The sequence below is a fragment of the Macaca mulatta genome, chromosome 6 (assembly GCF_049350105.2).
Source record: "Macaca mulatta isolate MMU2019108-1 chromosome 6, T2T-MMU8v2.0, whole genome shotgun sequence".
Lineage (NCBI taxonomy): Eukaryota > Metazoa > Chordata > Mammalia > Primates > Cercopithecidae > Macaca > Macaca mulatta.
This window is the reverse complement of record NC_133411.1, coordinates 146,234,045-146,254,139: the sequence shown is the minus strand read 5'-3', so window position 1 is coordinate 146,254,139 and position 20,095 is coordinate 146,234,045. Positions and strand designations below refer to the sequence as shown.

The following is a 20,095-nucleotide window of genomic DNA, read 5'->3' as shown; positions in this document are numbered from 1 at the left end:
AAATTGTATTGGAGTATGGCCATTCTCATTTGTTTACATGTTGTCTGTTGCAGCTTTCATGCAGAAGAGTTGAGTACTTGCAACAGAGACCATATGGCCCAGAAAGCCTAAAATATTTACTATCTGGCCCTTGACAGAAAAAGTTTGCTGATCCCTGCTCAAGAGCATTCAGAAGGCATTTAGCAGATGGTAGGAACCTGGTAGAGTATGTGTTCAGTGAATGCCTGTAGAATGGATGAATGAGTTGGTTTATTAATCTGCGGGTGGGGTGTTCACTCCTAGGAGATGTGGAGGAGGTAAGGTTGTGGGCTCAATCCCAACACTACCTCTAAGGACCAGAAATCTGTGCAGGAGCATGGATGGTGATCTGACACCTCCGTTGGACTGTGAGGAGGAGTGGCTGTTGGTGTTCATTTATTTAGTTATTAGACATTTATTTAACAAAATAATTCCCAAACACAATAATAAATCATTATTCTAGTTGTGGACCATGTACTATTTGCTGGTTACTCTTTGGTGCTACATATGCAATGTCTGAAGTGTTTTTAACATTCCTACAAAGCTGGTCATATTCCTGTTTTACAGATGGCAATGGTGAGGCTTAGACATTGATTCACACATCTGACATCACATCATTACAATGCAGCAGAGCCAGTTTCCAAGCATGGGTCTATCTGATGCAGGAGCCCATGATCTTGCCACTGAGACCACGGGCCTTTATATGTACCAAATTTTTAATAGTACTGAGGAGGTGGGTATCAACAAGCGTGGTTCCTGCTCTTAAGATGATTGTGATCTAGAGTGGAAGTCTGAATTGCCTCAAATTCTTTTTGGAATGAGATATTAGGAAGGCTTCCTGGAGAGGGAGATGAAGATTATGACTGTGATAAAAGCAACATGTAATGTTTATTATTTACCATGTGCCTGATACTGTGCAAAGCATGTTGCAGACACTATCTCTTTTAATCTAAATAACTCCATGTGATTATGTGATAGACACTGCAGGGCTGAATTATGTACCGCACCCGCTCCCCCCACCCCATCCTGCAGTAGTTATGTTCCAGTCATCATGCCCAGTACCTGTGAATGTGACTTTATTTAGAAAGAGGGTCTTCGCAGATGTAATTAAGTTGGAAATTTTGAGATGATATCGTCCTAGGTTTAGGGTAGACACTAAATCCAATGATTAGTTGTCCTTAAAAGAGAAAGGAAAGGGATATGTGACACACAGAGACACAGAGGGGAAGGCCATGTGCAATCGGAGGGAGAGATTGGAGTTTTTCTGCCACAACCAAGGAATGTCAGGTGCCACTAGAAACTGGAAGAGGTAGGAAAGAATTCTCCCCTAGGAACTTCAGAGGGACTCTACTGGGCACATTGATTGTGAACTTCTGGCCTCCAGGAAAACAAAAACAAAAACATATATATATATGTGTGTGTGTGTGTGTGTGTGTGTGTATATGCATGTATATGCCACCAAGTCTGTGTTAATTTGTGATGGCAACCACAGAAAACAATTATTACCCTACCCAGGGAAGTTTCATTAGTTGTCCATGGTGGTATACCTGGTGAGTGCTAGAGCTTTGAATCGAAGCTAGAGCTTTGATAAGGTAGTCTACTTTAGATTGCTAGAGCAGGGTTTGGGTTCCAGATGTGGTGGAACCTGATTAACAAAATGTTATGGGCAGAATCCCACTGGGCAACTCTGCCTGTCAACTCTAAGTGAGCATTTGTGCTTATTCCTCAGAGGCCTTGTTCCCGCCACAAAGGGCAAATGCCCCTCTGCCTCCTGTGTAGAGAGGCCCAGGTGGAATCCCCATAGGGAGCTTGCTGGGCCATATGTCCATGCTGTGCTGACAGTCCTTGTGCCTGGAACAGAGCCCACGTGGTATGTGCCAGCTAGGGACTCAGAGGGCAGCCTTGAAAAATGTGGCCTGGAGCTGGATTGGGCATTTGAGGCACAGTCTGTGGACATAGCAGGAGGAAGAGGCCTCCATGCTTGGTCTAGGGGGTGGGGAAAACATTGTGTGCCTTTTTGTGGTCCTTGAAAGAACAATGACCTTGGTTGGGCTGATGAGGAGGGAGCTAGTGCTGAGTTTTACCGGGAGCTTCATTTTAAATTGCAAATGATTCAGGACTCCCCAAGGGGGAAAAAGAGTTGAAATAGACCCCAATGCCTGAAGGAGTGAAAGTGTGTCCTGAGAGCTGCAGCTGTGGAAAGGCTGTCGATGCAAGGATGGTCTGGGCCTACAGGGACCTCACAGTTAACTGTTTCTTGAACTTCCCCCGTCAATCATTTCCATGCCAATCAGTAGCTGTGTCTATTTGGCCAAAGCCTGTGCCACTGCCCTCTTCATTCTTAGACTGCCTTGGTTTATCTCACTGCAGCTCCATCTTAACTAGCTAGAGGGAAGGAGGAAGTTACCCTGACTAGGTCACCTTGCAAGTCCAGCCTTTCACATTGGCTGGCTGCATTCTTGGGGGTAAGGATCATTATTAGCTTCTAAAGGCTTCCTGCAAATCTGTGTCCATCCCTTCTTCATGGGGAACAGACATAGTTGAAACTCAGCCAGTCAGTTAACTGCTAGTGTGGTTGGAAAGACCAACTCATCAGGCCAGCAGTAGATACTAAGGGCTGGGTGGGTCAGGATGTGGGGAGGGGAAGGGCAAATGGAGCTGCCATTTGTTGAGTCCTGCCAAGTGCCAGGCAGTATGCTAAGATTTTTTTTTTCCTGATTTTCTTAAACTTAAGTATCACAGCAGCTCTTTGAGATAAATTTTCCTGTCTCAATTTTATAGGTAGGAAAAAGGGTTTGAGGGCTTAACTCTTAAGTGACTAATCTAAGGACTCACAGTAAATGGCAGTGATGGGATTTGAACCTGGAGTCTTTCTAACTCCAAAGGCCACGCCCTTACCTACTGCTTCTGAGGCCCGAGATGCAGACCAGACAGGGCCCTCAGGGGGCTGCTTGGTGCTAGCTCTTCTATGTGGAGATTGTGGAAAGGGACTGGAAAAACAAAGAGGCCATTTTTTACTTATTTCATCATTTTAACCAGTTCTGGCCCAGCAACTAATCAAATTTCTGAGAACTTGTCAAATCACATGCTTTCATTTTAAGGTGAATATGTTTAAGCTCCTTTCTCCCACTGGGTAATGTTGTGCATTCTCTCCTCCTGGGCGTGTGATATGGTTTGGATTTGTGTCTGCTCCAAAATCTCATGTCAAATTGGAGGAGGAGCTTGGTTGGAGGTGATTGGCTTATGGGGGTGGATTTCCCCCATGCTATTTTCATGATAGTGAGTGACTTCTCATAATATCTGATAGTTTAAAAGTGTGTGGTACTTCCCCCTTTACTCTCTCTCCTGCTACCATGTGAAGAAGGTCCTTGTTTCCCCTTCACCTTCTGCCGTGATTGTAAGTTTCCTGAGGCCTCCCAGTCATACTTCCTGTTAAGCCTATAGAACAGGGAGTCAATTAGACCTCTTTTCTTCATAAATTACCTAGTGTCAGATAGTTCTTTATATCAGTGTGAAAATGGACTAATACATAAAATTGGTATCAGCACTGCTATAGAGATACCTGAAAATGTGGAAGCGACTTTTTAACTGGGTAACAGGCAGAGGTTGGAAGAGTTTGGAGGGCTCAGAAGAAGAAAGGAAGATGTGGGAAAGTTTGGCACTTCCTAGACACTTGTTGAATGGCTTTGCCCAAAACGCAAATAGTGATATGGACAGTGATGTCCAGGCTGAGGTGGTCTCAAATGGAGATGAGGAACCTGCTGGGAACTGGAGCAAAGGTCACTCTTGCTATGCTTTAGCAAAGAGACTGGTGGCATTTTGCCCCTACCCTAGAGATGTGTGGAACTTAAGAGAGATGATGATTTAGAGTATCTGGGGGAGGAAATTTCTAAGCAGCAAAACATTCAAGATGTGACCTGGTTGTTTCTAAATGTATATGCTCGTATGTGTGAACAAATAGATTATCTGAAACTGGAACTAATATTTAAAAGGGAAGCAGAGCATAAAAGTTTGGAAAATTTGCAGCCCAGTCATGTGGTAGAAAAGAAAAATCCATTTTCTGTGGAGAAATTCAAGTCTGCTGCAGAAATTCACATAAGTAAAGAGGAGCTGAATGTTAATAGCCAAGACAATGGAGAAAATGCCTCAAAGGCATTTCAGATACCTTTGTGGCAGCCCCTCCCATTACAGGCCCAGAGGCCTAGGAGGAAAAAATGATTTTGTGGGCCAGGCCCAGGGCCCAGCTGTTCTGTGCAGCCTTAGGACATGACGCCCTGCATCCCAGCTATTCCAGCTCTGGCCATGGCTAAAAGGGCCAAGGTACAGCTCAGACCATTGCTCCAGAGGGTACAATCCCTAAGCATTGGTGGCTTCCATGTGGTGTTGAGCCCGTGGGTATGCAGAAGACAAGAGTTGAGGTTTGAGAAGCTCTGTCTAGATTTCAGAGGATGTATGGACTTGCGTGGATGTTTAGGCAGAAGTCTGCTGCAGGGGTGGAGCCCTCATGGAGAACCTCTACTAGGGCAGTACAGAGGGGAAACATAGGGTTGAAGCCCCCACACAGAATCCCCACTGGGGCGCTGCTTAATGGAGGTATGAAAAGAGGGCTACCATCTACCAGACCCCAGGATGGTAGATTCATGAACAGCTTGCACTGTGCTCCTAGAAAAGTCACAGGCACTCAATGCCAGCCTGTGGAAGCAGCCGTGGGGACTGTACCCTGCAGAGCTGCCCAAGGCCTTGGGAACCCACCCCTTGCATCAGCGTGGCCTGGATGTGAGACATGTAGTCAATGGAGATTATTTTGGAGCTTTAAGATGTAATTACTGCCCTGCTCAGTTTTGGACTTGAATGGGGCCTGCAGCCCCTTTGTTTTGGCCAATTTCCCCCATTTGGAATGGCAGCATTTACCCAATGCCTGTACTCCTGTTATATCTTGGAAGTACATAACTTGTATGTGATTTCACAGGCTCTTAGTGGGTGATGATACTTTGGACTTTGAGTTAATGCTGAAATGAGTTAAGACTGGGGGACTGTTTAGAAGGGATAATTGTATTTTACAATGTGGCTTGGGTTGTATTGCAGGGCTCCCAGGGGAGCTGAAGAGGCTCAAGAAAGGACATGAGATTTGGAAGGGGCCAGGAGTGGAATAATATGGTTTAGATTTTTGTCTCTGCCCAAATCTCATGTTGAATTGGAGGAGGGGCCAGGTGGGAGGTGATTGGATTGTAGGGACGGGTTTCCTTCCTGCCATTCTCACAATAGTGAGTAAATTCTCATGAGATCTGATGGTTTAAAAGTGTTTGGCACCTCCCTCCTCGCTCTCTCTCCTGCCACCATGTGAAGATGGTTTCCCTTCACCTTCTGCCATGATTGTAAGTTTCCTAATGCTTCCTAGTCATGCTTCCTTTTAAGCCCGTGGAACTGTGAGTCAATTAAACCTCTTTTCTTCATAAATCACCCAATCTCAGGTAATTCTTCATAGCAGTGTGAAAATGGACTGATTCAGCATTCCTCTTCCTAAGCAAGAGACTTTTTCAGAAGCTCACACTCATACATTGGATACACACAGATCATTTTATTACCTTCTGTCTCCTTTCTATTGCACAGGAAAATGTACTTAGAAGCTATTGTGGTGACTACACCAATAAAGCAATTACATTAATGAGTTTTCTGTTGTGTTACATTCATTTTTAACTTTGGATGTTGTCTAACTTGTCACATCACCTTTCCCCCAGCCCCCACTATCTCTAATCCTGCCTGTGCCCTTAGTGAGTCCTTTTGGTGGTAGGCAGATATATTACACCATAGATGGAGCGTGATTCACACACACAGCGTTTACTCCACCAAGCTGTAGGTCTGGCGTTTATTGGGTGTGGGTCTCAGGGAGTTGCTATATGAATATCTTAGAGGGAAAAAAGGAGAATGATGAATGCTTGGAAAGCTCTTTCCTGACATTCCAATTCTTACCCACTAAGTGTTAAAGTGGCAATATTTAGTTTGATGATTCAGTCTGTGTAGGGGAATTGGTTTTAGTGCTGTCACCACTGGGGCTCATGAATTGATCCACCCCTAAGGTCTGCATGACTTGAGAGATGAGTTTATTTGGACTTTGGAAAGAGAAGATAGTTTTAAGCCCCATTCACCTTACAGCTTCTATTGTCATATCAAGCCCTGGCTGGTGACTGGTGTGGTGGCACCGCCAAGCATGTCTTGGCTCATCAGAGCAAAATCTCACATTCAAGTCAGATGCTGATTTCATGTGTGATTTATGGCTGTTAAGCCAAAGACATGAGTAAAGTTTAAAATCATTGGCTTGTCTTGTGTGATTTTTAAGTAGCTCCCAAATCCCTCTGGTCAGCAATGAATGTTGCTTAGGAGAATTTGCAAGGTGTTTAGGAGTGGTGCGGTGGCGGGCGGGTATTAAGAGACCTTGTTACTTGAGCAGTATCTTTTTGAACATTAAACCTTCCTTTTTTGTTAAAGCCACAGGATGGCTCAGAAATGCATTCGCATATTACCCAGGATTTTTTTTTTCTTTTCAGTAAAGATAAATCTGTATATGTTTGATCTCTCATGTTTGAAGGAGATTAAAATAGAATCATTATGATGAAACTCTTTTCAAATGGTTATTCTGTCTTTGCTGTGATGGAAAGCTAGAATAAGTTTTCATTCTGGTGGCTTCAAAACATGATCCTGACATTATCAGTTCCATGCAGGGCCAAGGCGGGAGATGTTTGGGGGATTGTGGGGTGGGGGTAGGGTGGCAAGTGCTCCTTGGCCCACAGTAGTTTATAGCATCCCCCCATCCCTGTAGACATGCCTTTGAGGTTAGATGGTGATGGGAGAGTGTTTAGGTCTCTCTTAGGCTCTTGGAGAAGAGGGTGGCTTGGGTTGCACTGCAGGGCTCCCAAGGGAGATGAAGAGGCTCAAGATATAGTCTTAGTTGTATGAAAGGCAAGCCTTTCAAACAGCCAACCCCGTGGAGCCCTGGGAAGTGGCTCAGGGTACAGCAGTGATTTCCTGGGTCTGGCTCCATGGCTATCTCCAAGGCTAGCAGTTTGCCTTTCTGGTGCCTTTCTACCCCTCTGCTGCTGCTTTCTTCTCTCTCTCTAGCTACTGACACATTCTTCAAGCCCCACTTCAAACTCCCCACAAGGAAACTGAGTTGCTGCAAGTATCCTGTTGCTAGCTAGTCTATATAAAACAGCCTTTGCCTCAGGCACCAAGCCCTGGTCTGGCTTGTTTAGGCCAGGCATGTTTGCCTGGTACCAAGCATGCTGACCTATGACCATGGAACTCTGTCCAGCTGATTTACTCAAAAAGAAAACCGTCAGTGTGTAGCTCTTTGCATCATCTCAGGCTCCCCTCTGGCTCAGGTGGGGTTTCCAACCTCGTTCCCATGAAGGACCTTTGGGTTCATTAGGCTATCTAGCTCAGAGACTGCAGCCATCCATGCGTGGGACAAGTTACCACCATTTAACTCAACCTTCAAGGTGGTTTTTCAACATCAACTGGCCTGTCCACAGTGTACGGAGCTGAAGTCACTATGCCTGTCCTACCTGTATCCCCAATGCCACTTCTTTCTTCCCTCCTACTAGACCTGTTCTCTCCATTCTTCTTCTAGCTGTAAAACCGTGAGAACTCAAGCATCTGAGTCTCCCTGACATAGCAATTCTCATGCAGAACAAAGCTAAGAAATGGAAGGGAAGGCCAGGCGCGGTGGCTCACGCCTGTAATCCCAGCACTTTGGGAGGCCGAGGCAGGTGGATCACCTGAGTTTGGGAGTTCGAGACCAGCCTGACCAACATGGAGAAACCCCCTTTCTACTAAAAATACAAAAGTAGCCGGACGTGGTGGTACATGCCTGTAATCCCAGCTACTCAGGAGACTGAGGCAGGAGAATCACTTGAACCCCAGTAGGCGGAGATTGCGGTGAGCCAAGATTGCACCATTGCACTCCAGCCTGGGCAACAAGAGCAAACTCTGTCTCAAAAAAAAAAAAAAAAAAAAAAAAAAAAAGGAAGAAGTGATTGTATTGCATTTCTGCCAGCTCTGTCTCCTGCTTTGCATTTAGGCTTGCCTGATTTCTTTTAGACCCTGTCTGATTTCTCTTTAGGACAAGAAATTCCATTCAGGACTGATTTGATTAATTTGTTGATCTTGGAACCCGTCCATTGTAGAGAATGTCAAGGGGTTTCTTCTGAACACATTGTAAGAGAATCTGGAATCCTCCTACACCTGGTGGTCATGCAGGAGCATAAGAAGTGGCCCCCTCCCACGATTTATCTGTCAGCTTATTGTATTGCTTATGTCTTGCCTTCTTCCAAAAACTTAATTTATTATTCCACAAGTAGTACATGTTCCTTGTAGATGAAAAAAAAAATAACAGGAACAAATTGTTCCTTGATACTTGGAGAGTAAGACATCACACGTTAAAATATTTTTCTAAAGTTAAATCAACTTTAAGCATAGCTTGCTGAGATAGACAAGAAGCCCAGTATCAGGCGTTCCTCAAGGCTTCTTCCCTTGAGAGGAGGAATTTATAAGACTCAGGAGGAAGAGGGGATGACCAGGAGGCTCTGCAGGCCCTAGCACTGAGTGCTCCTGTCTCAGTGGTACCTCCCTGTCCTTCCCCACATTAAATTTCTACCCTATCAGAGTCCTGTGTTGCAGAGGTGTCAGGCTCTCCCAAGGGAGGCCTCATAAGCTCATTCATTCCTGCCTTGCCCAGTAACCTGTGTGGGGCCATTTCCTGATACAGTGCTTGAAGCACATACCTTCATCTCTCCTATTTGGAAATGCTGGTACAATTAATTTGCCTTATTGGGCCAACAAACTGAAGACAAAACATTGGAGGAGGACTTATCCACTGCCCGTCATTTCCTCCCTCACTTTTGGAAACCCACAAATAATAATGTTTACTCTTTTGTGGAGCAAGGAGAGTCCAGACCTTAGGGAGTTCAAAGCTGGCCTTTCCTTCATGAGTTAGGAAGCAAAGTGCCATATTGCAGCAAAAACAGATGAACAGAAGATACCAGTAAAATTCTTAATGTACTATTTTAACGTATTGGTACATAAAAAGAAGGCACAAGTCACCCATGGTTCTTCCAGTCATACTTAACAGCTGTTAATATTTTGTTGTTGACTTAATCTTTTTTTCTATGTATCTGTATAGAGGTGTACCAGAAAGGTTGGAGACAGCTTTTGCAGAGTCAGTATATCGCAGTATTTAAAGAAGAAACTGACACAAAGAGAAAAAACCAAGGGCCTGAAAATGAGTCCAGGAGTTACTTTTCCTATAAGGCTTATTCTTTTCCCTCAGCTCCAGAAGGGGTTTTTCATGAAAAAAAGTCTTCTACAAGGAGCTAAAAAGTGAAACCTCTGTTTGTATGGTGGATATAATTCTCCTTTTAAAAGGCCCCCCCCCGCCCCCATCCCAGGGGAGCTCTATGGCTGAGGACCTCATAATTGCTGAACTGCATTTCAAATCAGAGTGTAATTGTGATCAAACCAAGTGACTCTCATTACTCCTTTGCCTCTTGCATCAAAACCACTTACACTGACACCGAGCAAAGCTGAGCACACTCAGCCTGTGATTCTTGGCAGGCTGGCTTCCCTTTTAATAGGCAGGGTTGCACAAGCGGGCAGGGTAGCTGGTGCCATCTGCAGGAGGAAGGTGGTAGGTGGTGAGAGGTGCTTGTGCTGCTCTCTTCTTGGAACCAGAAATACCGAGGGCTCTGGGTTGCTTTCTGGGAGTGTAGCTAGGTGGGTCCCTGGGCTTTTATTCTAGGCCCCACCTGTCCCCAGACCTGGAAATAATTAGAGGCAAGTGTGCCTGCAGTTGTCTACTGTGTGGTGAAAGCCTGGTGGGCTGTTGGCTTCCTTTTGTCATGTATGCCCATTTTACTTCATGTACTTGGTTGTTGAGATAGCCAGCAACAGTTTTATCACGTTCAGTGGTTTTGAGTTTCTCATGGTGCCTTTTTAAAAGGCCTGACGCTCCTAGGCACAGAGGAAGGGAACGTTCTTCTAAGCCCCTTTGAAGTGGCAGGCATGGACTTTGTTCTCTGCACACACGTCTTCTGAGAATCAAGCTGTGGATCTCCCCAGCAGGGTGCAGTGGGGTAGCTGGAGGTCATGCGTAGCCTGTGCAGACTTGGAGCACAAAGCTCCTGTTAGCTGGTTCCATTGCTCAAGTGTTCTATTGTCGATGCTGAATTTCTGTTTTGGAATTTAAAAAATTCTTATTTTTAGTTTTTTATAATGAGGAGACACAATTGCTCTCTTTCTTAAATGTCTGGCCTCATTCTTACCTAACAGTGGAATCCTGGATTACATAATTTACTGAGATATTTTTGAGTTTTTATTTTACATTTCTATTGAGGTATAATACATGTACAGAAAAAGTACACAGATCTTAAGTGTACATCTCAGTAAATGTTTACCTCTAAATACTCCTTTGTAACCTTATCACCTTATCCAGATGAAGATATAAAGCACTTCCAGCACTTCCAAAGGCCCTCTAGTGCCCTTCCCAGACAGTGCTCCCTTCCCAAGGGTAATGACAGTTCTAACTTATCACCAACTGTTCATTTTGCCTGTTTTTGAATTTGATATAAAATGAATTCATCCAGAATATATTCTTCTGTATCTGCCTTCTTTCATTCATTATGTCTATGGGATTACCATGCTGTTGTGTCTAGAAGTAGTTGTTTGTCATTGCTGTGTTTTATTCCTTTTTGTGAATTTATTACCACAATTTATCTGTTCTACTGTTGATTGGACATTTTACTTCTTGACATTTTTTAAAGCTTGGCTTATCAAAAACCATCTTTTGATGTTGGCCGTCATTTATTCCAATAATTTAAAAAAAATTAGCAGTGGATCTTTCTTTTTTTCCAAAGGAAATGTCATGTAGAGTCCATTCATAGAAAACAGATAAAATGTGAACTGCTGCAACTGAGATGGGGGAGGGTGGCTTGGAGCCCCCAGCCTCTCTGCTTTTTCTTATTCCCATACGATGGCCCTTAGGTGAAGCAGTTTAGCTTGTTGGTTCAGACCTGGCTTCTGGAGTTGGGCTGCCTGCCTAGTTTCTCTTTGCTGTACATTCTTGAACAAATTACTTAACCTCATTTTCCTTATCTGTGAGATGGAGTTTTTTTTTTTTCTTTTAATAATCCTCAAAGAAAACATTAAGGAAAGCAGTGCAAGGAAAGCACTGCATGCTGTGTTCCACTCATCAAGGGTGTCATAAATGGTGTGGTGAGTGCTGCTGTCATCACTGTAGTCAGTGTCATTTTCTGCAGAGTCCTAGCACTCCCTGGGACACCATCAGAAAGCCATGGATTCATGGCAGTAGCAGAATCACAGCCTTCACTGTCCCTCCAGTCCGTGAAGATGTGACATGCCACAGCGTGTTGGAATGCCTCTGAGGCCCTCCTCCCTTCTAGGGCAGGAACCCGTGGGCAGCAAGTGCATCGCTCATCATGAGACTGGCAGAAGGCTGGCACTCTCCTGATGAGTGGAACTGGACCCCCCAGAGCCCTACTTCTCAGACCCATTTTTCACTATGTACCTGGGCTTGGTGGGACTATTGAGTCTGCTAAATAAAGACTACCTGGGGCTTCATCTTTGTGACAGGATGTCCTTGTGGTGTGAATCCAGAAAGAGGTTAGGATGTGAAGAATGGAGCCCCTTTTAGGCTTTTATTCTACCCTGGTTTCCAGCCAAATTGGTCTTTTGGAGTCAGGCCCAGGCCCATGTGTTGCTGGAAGGATTAGATATTACTATTATTACTGTTTGTAATAACAATAGACGACAATTATTTAGTGCATGCAATCTCCATTAGATGTGTTATTTAATCTTCCTGACAGCCCTATGAGATAGGTATAGTTACATGTGTTGATCTGCCCACCAGGCACCTCCCCATTTTAACTAGAATTAAATTCCATGAGGGAGAGATTTTTTTTTTCTTTTCTTAACTGTTGTATCCCCAGAAGCTAAAACAGTGTGGGCTCACTAAATATGTGTAAAAATGAATGAATAATTCTTTCTATTAAAGAAGAAGAATTTAGGGGCTCAGACCAGTTAAATGACTCACCCAACATCACACTGCTAGTAGGAGGCCGAGCCAGGTCTGTTTGATTCTGAGCTCCTGCTGGTAACTGTCCTCCTGTACAAGAGTTGGAGGGGAGACCCCTCCTGAAAGGATGGGATGAAAGAGAGGGATTTTACCTTGAGCTCAGTGTTTGTATGTACCTGTGATAATGAGACCAGCATGCTGCAGAGTACACATGGGACGTGCCACCTGACGTCCAGGTGGGGTCGTTCAGGACCCTCATCTGCATGGGTCCAGGTCTTTGCTGCCGCCAGACAGTCTGACAGGGCAGAGGACTTGGCGATGGGCTTCCATCTTGGCCCTTCATCAGGATTCTGCAGGCACTGGGCAGATATTCCTGTCCTGGATCCTTCTACAGGGATACTGCAGGGGAATTGATGGGGCAGGAGATGAAATCCACCATTGTCTGACAGAGGTCTTAGATCAGTCCTGTGCTTAGGGCAATGACCGTTCATACTTGGGGATTTTCATCCCCTTTCTTTTTAAACTCTAGGTATTCCCAGTAGGAAACTGCCTGTTGATCATGTTAATCTTAGGGAGACTTTTCAAGCCATTTGATTTTTTTTCCTGACATCAATATTATAGTTTTATTATAGTAACAAATAGTTGTTACAGTGAGACCTACACACATATACAGAATTGTATTTAAATTCATATAGAATATTTACATTTTTAAGTTATACTTTTGAAATTAGAAGAAGTACAGCTTAATTTTGATAACAAAGAAATATATATAAGACAAAAATAGACAAGAGTTAACAATAAAAACACAACTATCTGTTGTTATAACATGTGGAAACTTTTTGTCAGAAAGCTACATCTTCTTAATCTGATTGTCCACGTCATTAAAATATGGATGATTGAGTGCCATTTTGCCAGAAATTCGTTTGGCTGGATCATAGATTAACATTTTCGAGAGCAAATCCAAGCCATTTTCATCCAAGTTTTTGACATGGGATGCTAGGCTTCCTGGTTTCCATTTGGGAAATGTATTCTTATAGTCCTGTAAAGATTCCACTTTTGGCCACACTTCATTGTTGGGAGTGCCCAAAGCTCTGAAAATCCTGAAGAGTCGATCAATTTCTGAATCCCCATGGAAAAGTGGTTTTTTAGTTGCTAGTTCAGCAAATATGGTGCGTATCCTCCAAATGTCAACTGGAGTTGAGTAACGAGCTGACCCCAGCAATACTTCTGGAGATCTGTACCAGAGTGTTACTACCTCATGTGTATATACTCTAATAGGTATTCCGAAAGCTCTGGCAAGGCCAAAATCAGCCAGTTTAATTGTTCCTTTGTCATCAGTCAAGAGATTTTGAGGTTTTAAGTCTCTGTGAAGAACTCTTCTAGAGTGACAAAACACAATCCCCTGTAGGATTTGGTATAAATAACTCTTAACGAGTAAAGAATCCATGTACTGACCAGGAGGGATAGAATCCAAGTATTTCTTCAGATCTATGGAAAGAAACTCGAAGATGAGATATAACCTGGAATCCTGCATAAGCATATCCTGAAGACTGACTATATTTGGATGACGAAGTTCTTTTAATAGAGAAATTTCCCGAATTGCAGTACTAGGAACCCCTTCCTCTTCACTTTCTAGTCTGATTTTTTTCATGGCTACCACTTGACCTGTAGTTTTGTGTCTACCCTTATACACAACTCCATAGGTACCTTCTCCAGTTTTCTCTATTTTGGTATAATCTTCCATAGTTAGTCAATGGGTATAGCAGATCCTGGCTTATTATCCCGCGGTGGCCACAGCGGCAGCTACCACAACCACGTCGCTCTCCGCTCAACTTCCAAGAGCCAGCTTTGAAGCCAAGTGCCGCCATTTGATTTTTAAATGCACTTTTACTCACAGTACAGTTGGCAGCAGGTAATTACCATTAGGCCTGTCTTAGTGTGTTTTGTGCTGCTATGACAGAATACTTGAGACTGGGTAATTTACAATGAATAGAAACTTGTATGGCTCAAAGTTCTGAAGATTGGGAAGTCCAAGATCCGGGGGTCTAAATGTGGTAAGGTCTGTCCTGCTGCATCATTACATGGTGGAAGGTGGAAGGGCAAGAGAGCATACACAGAGAGAACAAGAGAGGGAACTCACAGCCTCAAGCCTTTTTAGAATTGGCATTAATCCATTCATGAGGGTGGACATATTCAAACCATAGCAATGTCATCATACCACAAACTGTAGCTGCAAAGAGTTCCTCTCCGCCATCATTTCTACATCCTTGGAGGAAGAACTGAAGATTTATGAGATGCAGGCAGAAGAACTGAAGATTTATGAGATGCAGGCAGAGAGTGGCTGCTCACCTCCAGGCCTTTTTTTGCTTGGTGCTTATCCTTTCTTTATCTCCATTTAAGTGTGTGTGTACCCATTCCCACTTACGTATGTATTATCTCCTTTTCTATTCCATATTGTTCTGTGCTTAGCGTTGTCATTTTCTGGTATTTTACTTTGGAATTCTTACCAAATTGTATCTAATCTCTGTAACACACTCTTTACCCTTTCTTGGAATTTCTGACACAGTGTTGGACCCTTTTTTGTGTGTGACAGTTTTAGAATTACCCTCTGACGTCAGCTGGGTTGAAAAAGTGCTTGTCTCCTCTTAGCCGTTTCTTACCCTGGGGTCGTTTTTAGCAAGTTTTAGTGATGGTGCCTTGCCAAGATATTTTCTTTAAAAGTTACAGTGTAGGTGTCTCCTTATACTTTCCCTCAGCATGCAGGAAGGGGTTTGCATCCAATCCTTGTAAGGAAAGATCAAGCTTCTATTGCTTAGGGAGGGTATTGGTTGGCAGAATGTGGGGTTCAGTGGATTCAGCAAATGAGACACTGAAGAGCACAGTAGTTAGGAGCTTGGCTGCGGACACGGACTGTCTGGGTCCACGGGAGGAACTGACGAAGTTTCTTCCTGTTGCTTTATCATTCTTGAGACCTACACAGTCCAGTACAGTAACCACCAGGCTCGTGTGGCTACTCAGCAGCTGAAACTGGGCTAGCCCACAGTGGGATGCGCTGGGAGTGTAAAACACCAAGATTTCAATGCCTTAGGATGAAAGATCATTAATATTTTAAAATATGGATGGCATGTTGAAAAAATACTTTGGGTTAAATAAAATATTAGAATTAATGTTCCCTGTTTTTGCTTTGTAGTGTGACTGCCAGAAATTCAAATTATATATGTGGTTCACATTGTGGTTGACGTTATATTTCTATTAGATAGTGCTGATCTCACCTGAGGATAGTAACAGCCCCTTCCTTCTTCATGGGTTGCTGTGAGGGTTAAATGGGTGAATAGATGAATGGTGTTTAATTTGGTACTCAGCATATAGTAAGTATTTACAAAGCCTTAGACAATCATTGTTGACGTTATCGTCATCATCTTATCATCCAGGGTGGAAACCTAAGCTAAGAGGAGAAAGTTTGGATGTGGAGACATCTGGATTGTGGTTTGAGGTAAACTTATCAACCTCTTAGGAGGTTGTTTATGATTTGGGACTCTCTGGTGTTGTAAGTAATCCTTATCCCCTTGGCTCCTCTTTTATATTGGTAATGGAAGGCTGTGTATACAGTTCATGGTAAATCCTGTTACCTAAAGGGATGGCTGCTCACTGCAAAATGCTTTGTAGAATCCCCAGAGGCTTATTTATTTACCAAGCTACTTTGGCTCTTGCAATGGAGTGAAAAATCAGGTTTTCATGAAGCCAGTTATAAATAGCTAACCTTTGGGAAGGGCTTACCATATGCCTAGCACTACGCTAAGTGCTTGCCATGTATTTCTTTATTTAATGCTCACAGTAGCCCTCCAAGGCAAGTGCTGGCCCCACCAGTTTAAGTGGAGAGAAGCAGAACTTAGCATAAGTAACATCTTGCAGCCAGGACGTGAGGGAGCTGGGACTTGAATCTAGGTCGGTCTGATTCTCAAGTTGTGGCACTATTCATTCTGCCTCCTTGGAACTCAAAAAGCAAGTCTTTTAATCAGGAAACCTTATGCAGCACACTGGGTATTTCAGAATGTCTGAGACACTGGAGAGGGCATAAGCCTGAAGGCATAAGCCCAGAAAATGGCTGAGTCCTCAGGCCAGGGTTGAACTGGGTTCTGGAACCAGAGTGGAGTACATGGTGGCCATGGGCAGGTGTGGCCAGGTGACCAGCAGTGAGAACAGCACAGCCCTGGTCTCAGGCTGTCCCTTTGTGTCAGCCAGGCAGATTTTATAGGATGTATTCATGGACCTGAGGCCCATCCACCTGAGAGGCTTTCCCAAGACCCTGGAGAGGCAGAGATGCTTGACAAATGCATTAACTTTGCCAATGCTGCTTAAAGGAGGTATGTGATATAACATTTCCAAAGACACAGTGTTTTCTTGGAGCAATCTCAGTACAGCTAAAACTCTAATGACTGCATGTGTCAGAAAAGGAGCTTCTTTTTCACTTAGGCCTGATGTAAATTCACTGGTGACTTTACCATGTTAGCTAAATTCCAGGAAAGATACATGTCACTGGGTTGGGTGTTTCTGTTGCCGCGGGACATTGAATGATGCATTCTTTAATGAGCGAGTGTCACTCATTGGAGCAGCTGCCTTTCAGGGAGCCTTTCTCTTGAACAGAAGAATTCTATTTAGTATCCCAGTTATTTCCTCTTTGACCCCCTTTCAGTCAAAATATGCAAGGTTTATTCCTCACCTCTTGACATCCAACGCCTGTTAGAGCCTTATTAGCATTTGTTCTCATTGATGTTCATTGCATTTTAAATCTGGCAGGGACGTGATTAAGAGGTGGAAAATCAGTGGACTTGGTCGGCGTGTGACTGTCTGATCGTGGCATGATGACCAGCTCAGCATTTAATCACATCTCTGTTTTCAGTTTCCTTTTATACCCCTGGAGGGAAAAAGTTCAATTCTCAGTTATGCTCTGGCTGGCAGAGGTAGGCAGTGGGTGAGAGGGGTGCAGAATCGGTTGGTCCTGAGTGTGCTGAGAGGCAGGCTAGGTCCTAGGAGACGAACTCTACCTACCATTCACCCTAGGCACCATCCTTGCATCACTCGCTACCCGAATAAGCGGGCCAGCTGGGCTTATTCTTATAAGGAGGTGTACCTGTGGGATCCCAGTAAATCACTGCACTCATCCTGTGGGGTTGGCGGTTGCTATGGATAGAATTGTGTCCCTCCGAAGTTCCTTTGTTGAAGCTGTCACCCCCAGTGTGATGATATTTGGACATGGGGCCTTTGGGAGATGTTTAGGTTTAGATTAGGTCATGGGGGTGTGGACTTCATGATGGGATTAGTGTCCTTATAAGCAGAGACATCAGAGACCTTGCTTCCTCTTTCTCTCAGTCATACGAGGGTACAGCAAGGAGGCAGCCATCTGCAAGCCAGGAAGAGTGCCCTCACCAGGGAACTTAATTGGCCAGCACCTTGATCTCAGATTTGCAGCCTCCAGAACTGTGAGAAGTAAGTTCCTGTTGTTTAGACCACCCACTCTGATGTATTTTGTTACGGAAACCTGAGCTAAGACAGTGGTCCTAGTTCCAGTTCACGACTTTGGGAAGCTTACATAAGTTCCCAATGAGTAAGTGGCACACCCAGGTCAATCTGGGGGCAACAGCCGGTCTCCCTGGCACTTCTCCACCCCTGTATGGATGTTGCCTGTTGGGGTTTTGCTTATATATGTTCTCCTCAGGAGGATCTCTTAGCCCTGTCATTATTTTTGGGTCCCTTGCAAAGCCATGTGTAGAGTAGACATTGAATAGACAACAGCACAGTGAGTGAATGAATATGACAGCCTGGGACAGAAACCAACCAAGGGAAGAGGTAGATAGATGGAGGAAGCCACAAAGTCACTCACCTTTTCCTTTCACTCATGTCTTATATATGAGTTTGCATGAATAAGAATTCCCAGAGAAGTTTCCTCTGCTGTCCAGACACCTGCCCACCTGTCAGGGAGCATTGCCTTTGTCTTCAGGCGCAGCTCTGAAGGGTCTCAAACTGTTCTTTCCCACATAGGTCTAACTCAGCCTACTTGTCGGCTCAACTGACACCACCCTGGTGGGAGTCCAAACCTCTGCTTCCATCTGAGCACCAGGCTGGATGGGAAAGAATGAGTTAAAGCCTGCAAGTATGAGTCTGTTGTGCAGAGCAGCATCTAGGTCATTCCTTCAACACAAAAGAAATGAAATACAGCTCGTCTAGCTGCAGCTTGCTGCATGAACCCCGCTGCTCTGTGCAGAATAATACCAGGCGGGCATGAGGCCATTTTAATAAGATACAGCAAGATTAATAAGGGAGCAGACCACATGTTCCTCTGGAACACATAGTCCTGTATGCAGTCGTGAAGGAGACACATGGGAGATGTGGAAGCGGTGGGGACAGGGCTGTGGGGAAGGGAGAGGGAGGCACAGGGCCAGCAGCCCCAGACAAAAGCCAGCCTAAGACACTTCCTGGGAGGAAGGGCCGCATGATGACAGGGGTCCTAAACTTGAGTCCAGGATGGGTTTCTAGCAATCTGAAGATGCCCTGAAGCTGTGTGTGCAATGCTGCGTGTATACCCCTCTAGCCTAGCTGGCTGTATTTGGGGCTGCACAGGGCCTTTGCCTGTGCCCTCCTCCCTGCCTGAATCAGCCTCTCCCATGGCTGCCTAGTTAGATCCCACTCTGCCTCCAGGTCTCACTTGCTTGTGGAAACCTTTCCAGACCCCCAAAACAGGTCACAGGTGCCCATTGTTCCCTCTCAGGACCCTGTGCTCCTTTTCTTTGTGGCATGGTCCAGTTGTCATTGTACCTTAACTTGTAACCCTCCTCCCCATGTCTTTTGCCCACTTGGGTTATTCTGCTTCACTAAGTAAACCGGATTTCCCTGGCTGTTTGTTCATATGTTCATGCCTGGAAACAACTCTTCCAGCCCTGGCTCAACATCATCTGGTTCAAAAGCCACAATTAGCTGACCACAATCTTTGTGACTGTTAGGTACACATGTTTGAGGGGGAGTGTGGTTGGATTAATTTGGGCTAGTGAGTATATCTTCTAGGATCAGGGTTAATCTAATGGAAACTGCTTTGAAGAGAGGGTCATGTGATAGTGAAACTGCCTTTTGGGGGCGGTTGGATAGTATAAGTGGGGTGAGGAAGCCTGGTGTGGAGAGCATGTGGGCTGGTATTTCCACTGTAGTTTCCTAACTAGAGGTGGACCTGAGCCCCCTTTGCCCTCGCCTTGGCTACAGCCCTTTTCCTGCATCCAAAGCAGTAGCTCCTCTGACTTTGGGGGCAGGGATGTGCACTTTATGTTAGCATCCCAAGAACTTGGCCCAGTTATTGGCAGGTAGTTGGTGCCTAAATGGTGTTGGTTCCAATATGAAAGAGAAGAGGCATCGGGGGATTTCCAGACTGTTTAGCCTGCGCTGCTTTGTCGGGATGTGTGGTTTATATGGGTCAGCATGAAAGACTGCGGGCAAAGAAAAACAGGGAGCTAGAAGGAGCTCAACATGGGATAGCCGTGGGGAATATAGATCACGTGTGTTGGCACTTTTGTTCTATTCACTGCATGCCTGCTTTCGAATTTAATGTTCCTGAGGCATGTCTCAAATTGAGTTATTTATATTTTTTTCATTAAGTTGTAAACTTCTTACAGAAAAGTGTCCCCCAGGTGCCTTATCTGGGGCCTTGATCCCCTGGAGCTGTTCTAGAAATACTCAGTGACTTGGTTTCTGTAAACCTGAACTTCATATTCTTCTGTGCACCGTGCTCAACAGTGCTGCTGCTTTTTGAGACAGGTTGACTGCAGGGGTGGGTGTGACTGTTCAGGGATGTTAAAGACTTATGGGAAGTCTGGGCCAGGGCTCCTCTTGTCAATCATGCATTTTGTACCAGTTGTTGCCACCTGGTGATTGTCAGCGTTTCACTTCGAGTAGTAAAGGAAGGGCATCCGCTTAGGCAGGAAAGCCGTTGATGGAGGCAAAGCAGAA

General features: G+C 44.6%; 1 protein-coding gene and 1 pseudogene across 5 annotated transcripts in view; one reads left to right on the top strand and one right to left on the bottom strand.

The window, feature by feature from the left end:
• Positions 1 to 20,095, top strand: part of SPOCK1 (SPARC (osteonectin), cwcv and kazal like domains proteoglycan 1) — a 515,462-nt gene that overhangs the window by 107,082 nt on the left and 388,285 nt on the right.
• Positions 12,884 to 15,351, bottom strand: LOC114678912 (cyclin-dependent kinase 1 pseudogene; annotated as a pseudogene). The gene has a single exon (XR_003730565.2). The product of XR_003730565.2 is annotated as a cyclin-dependent kinase 1 pseudogene (transcript).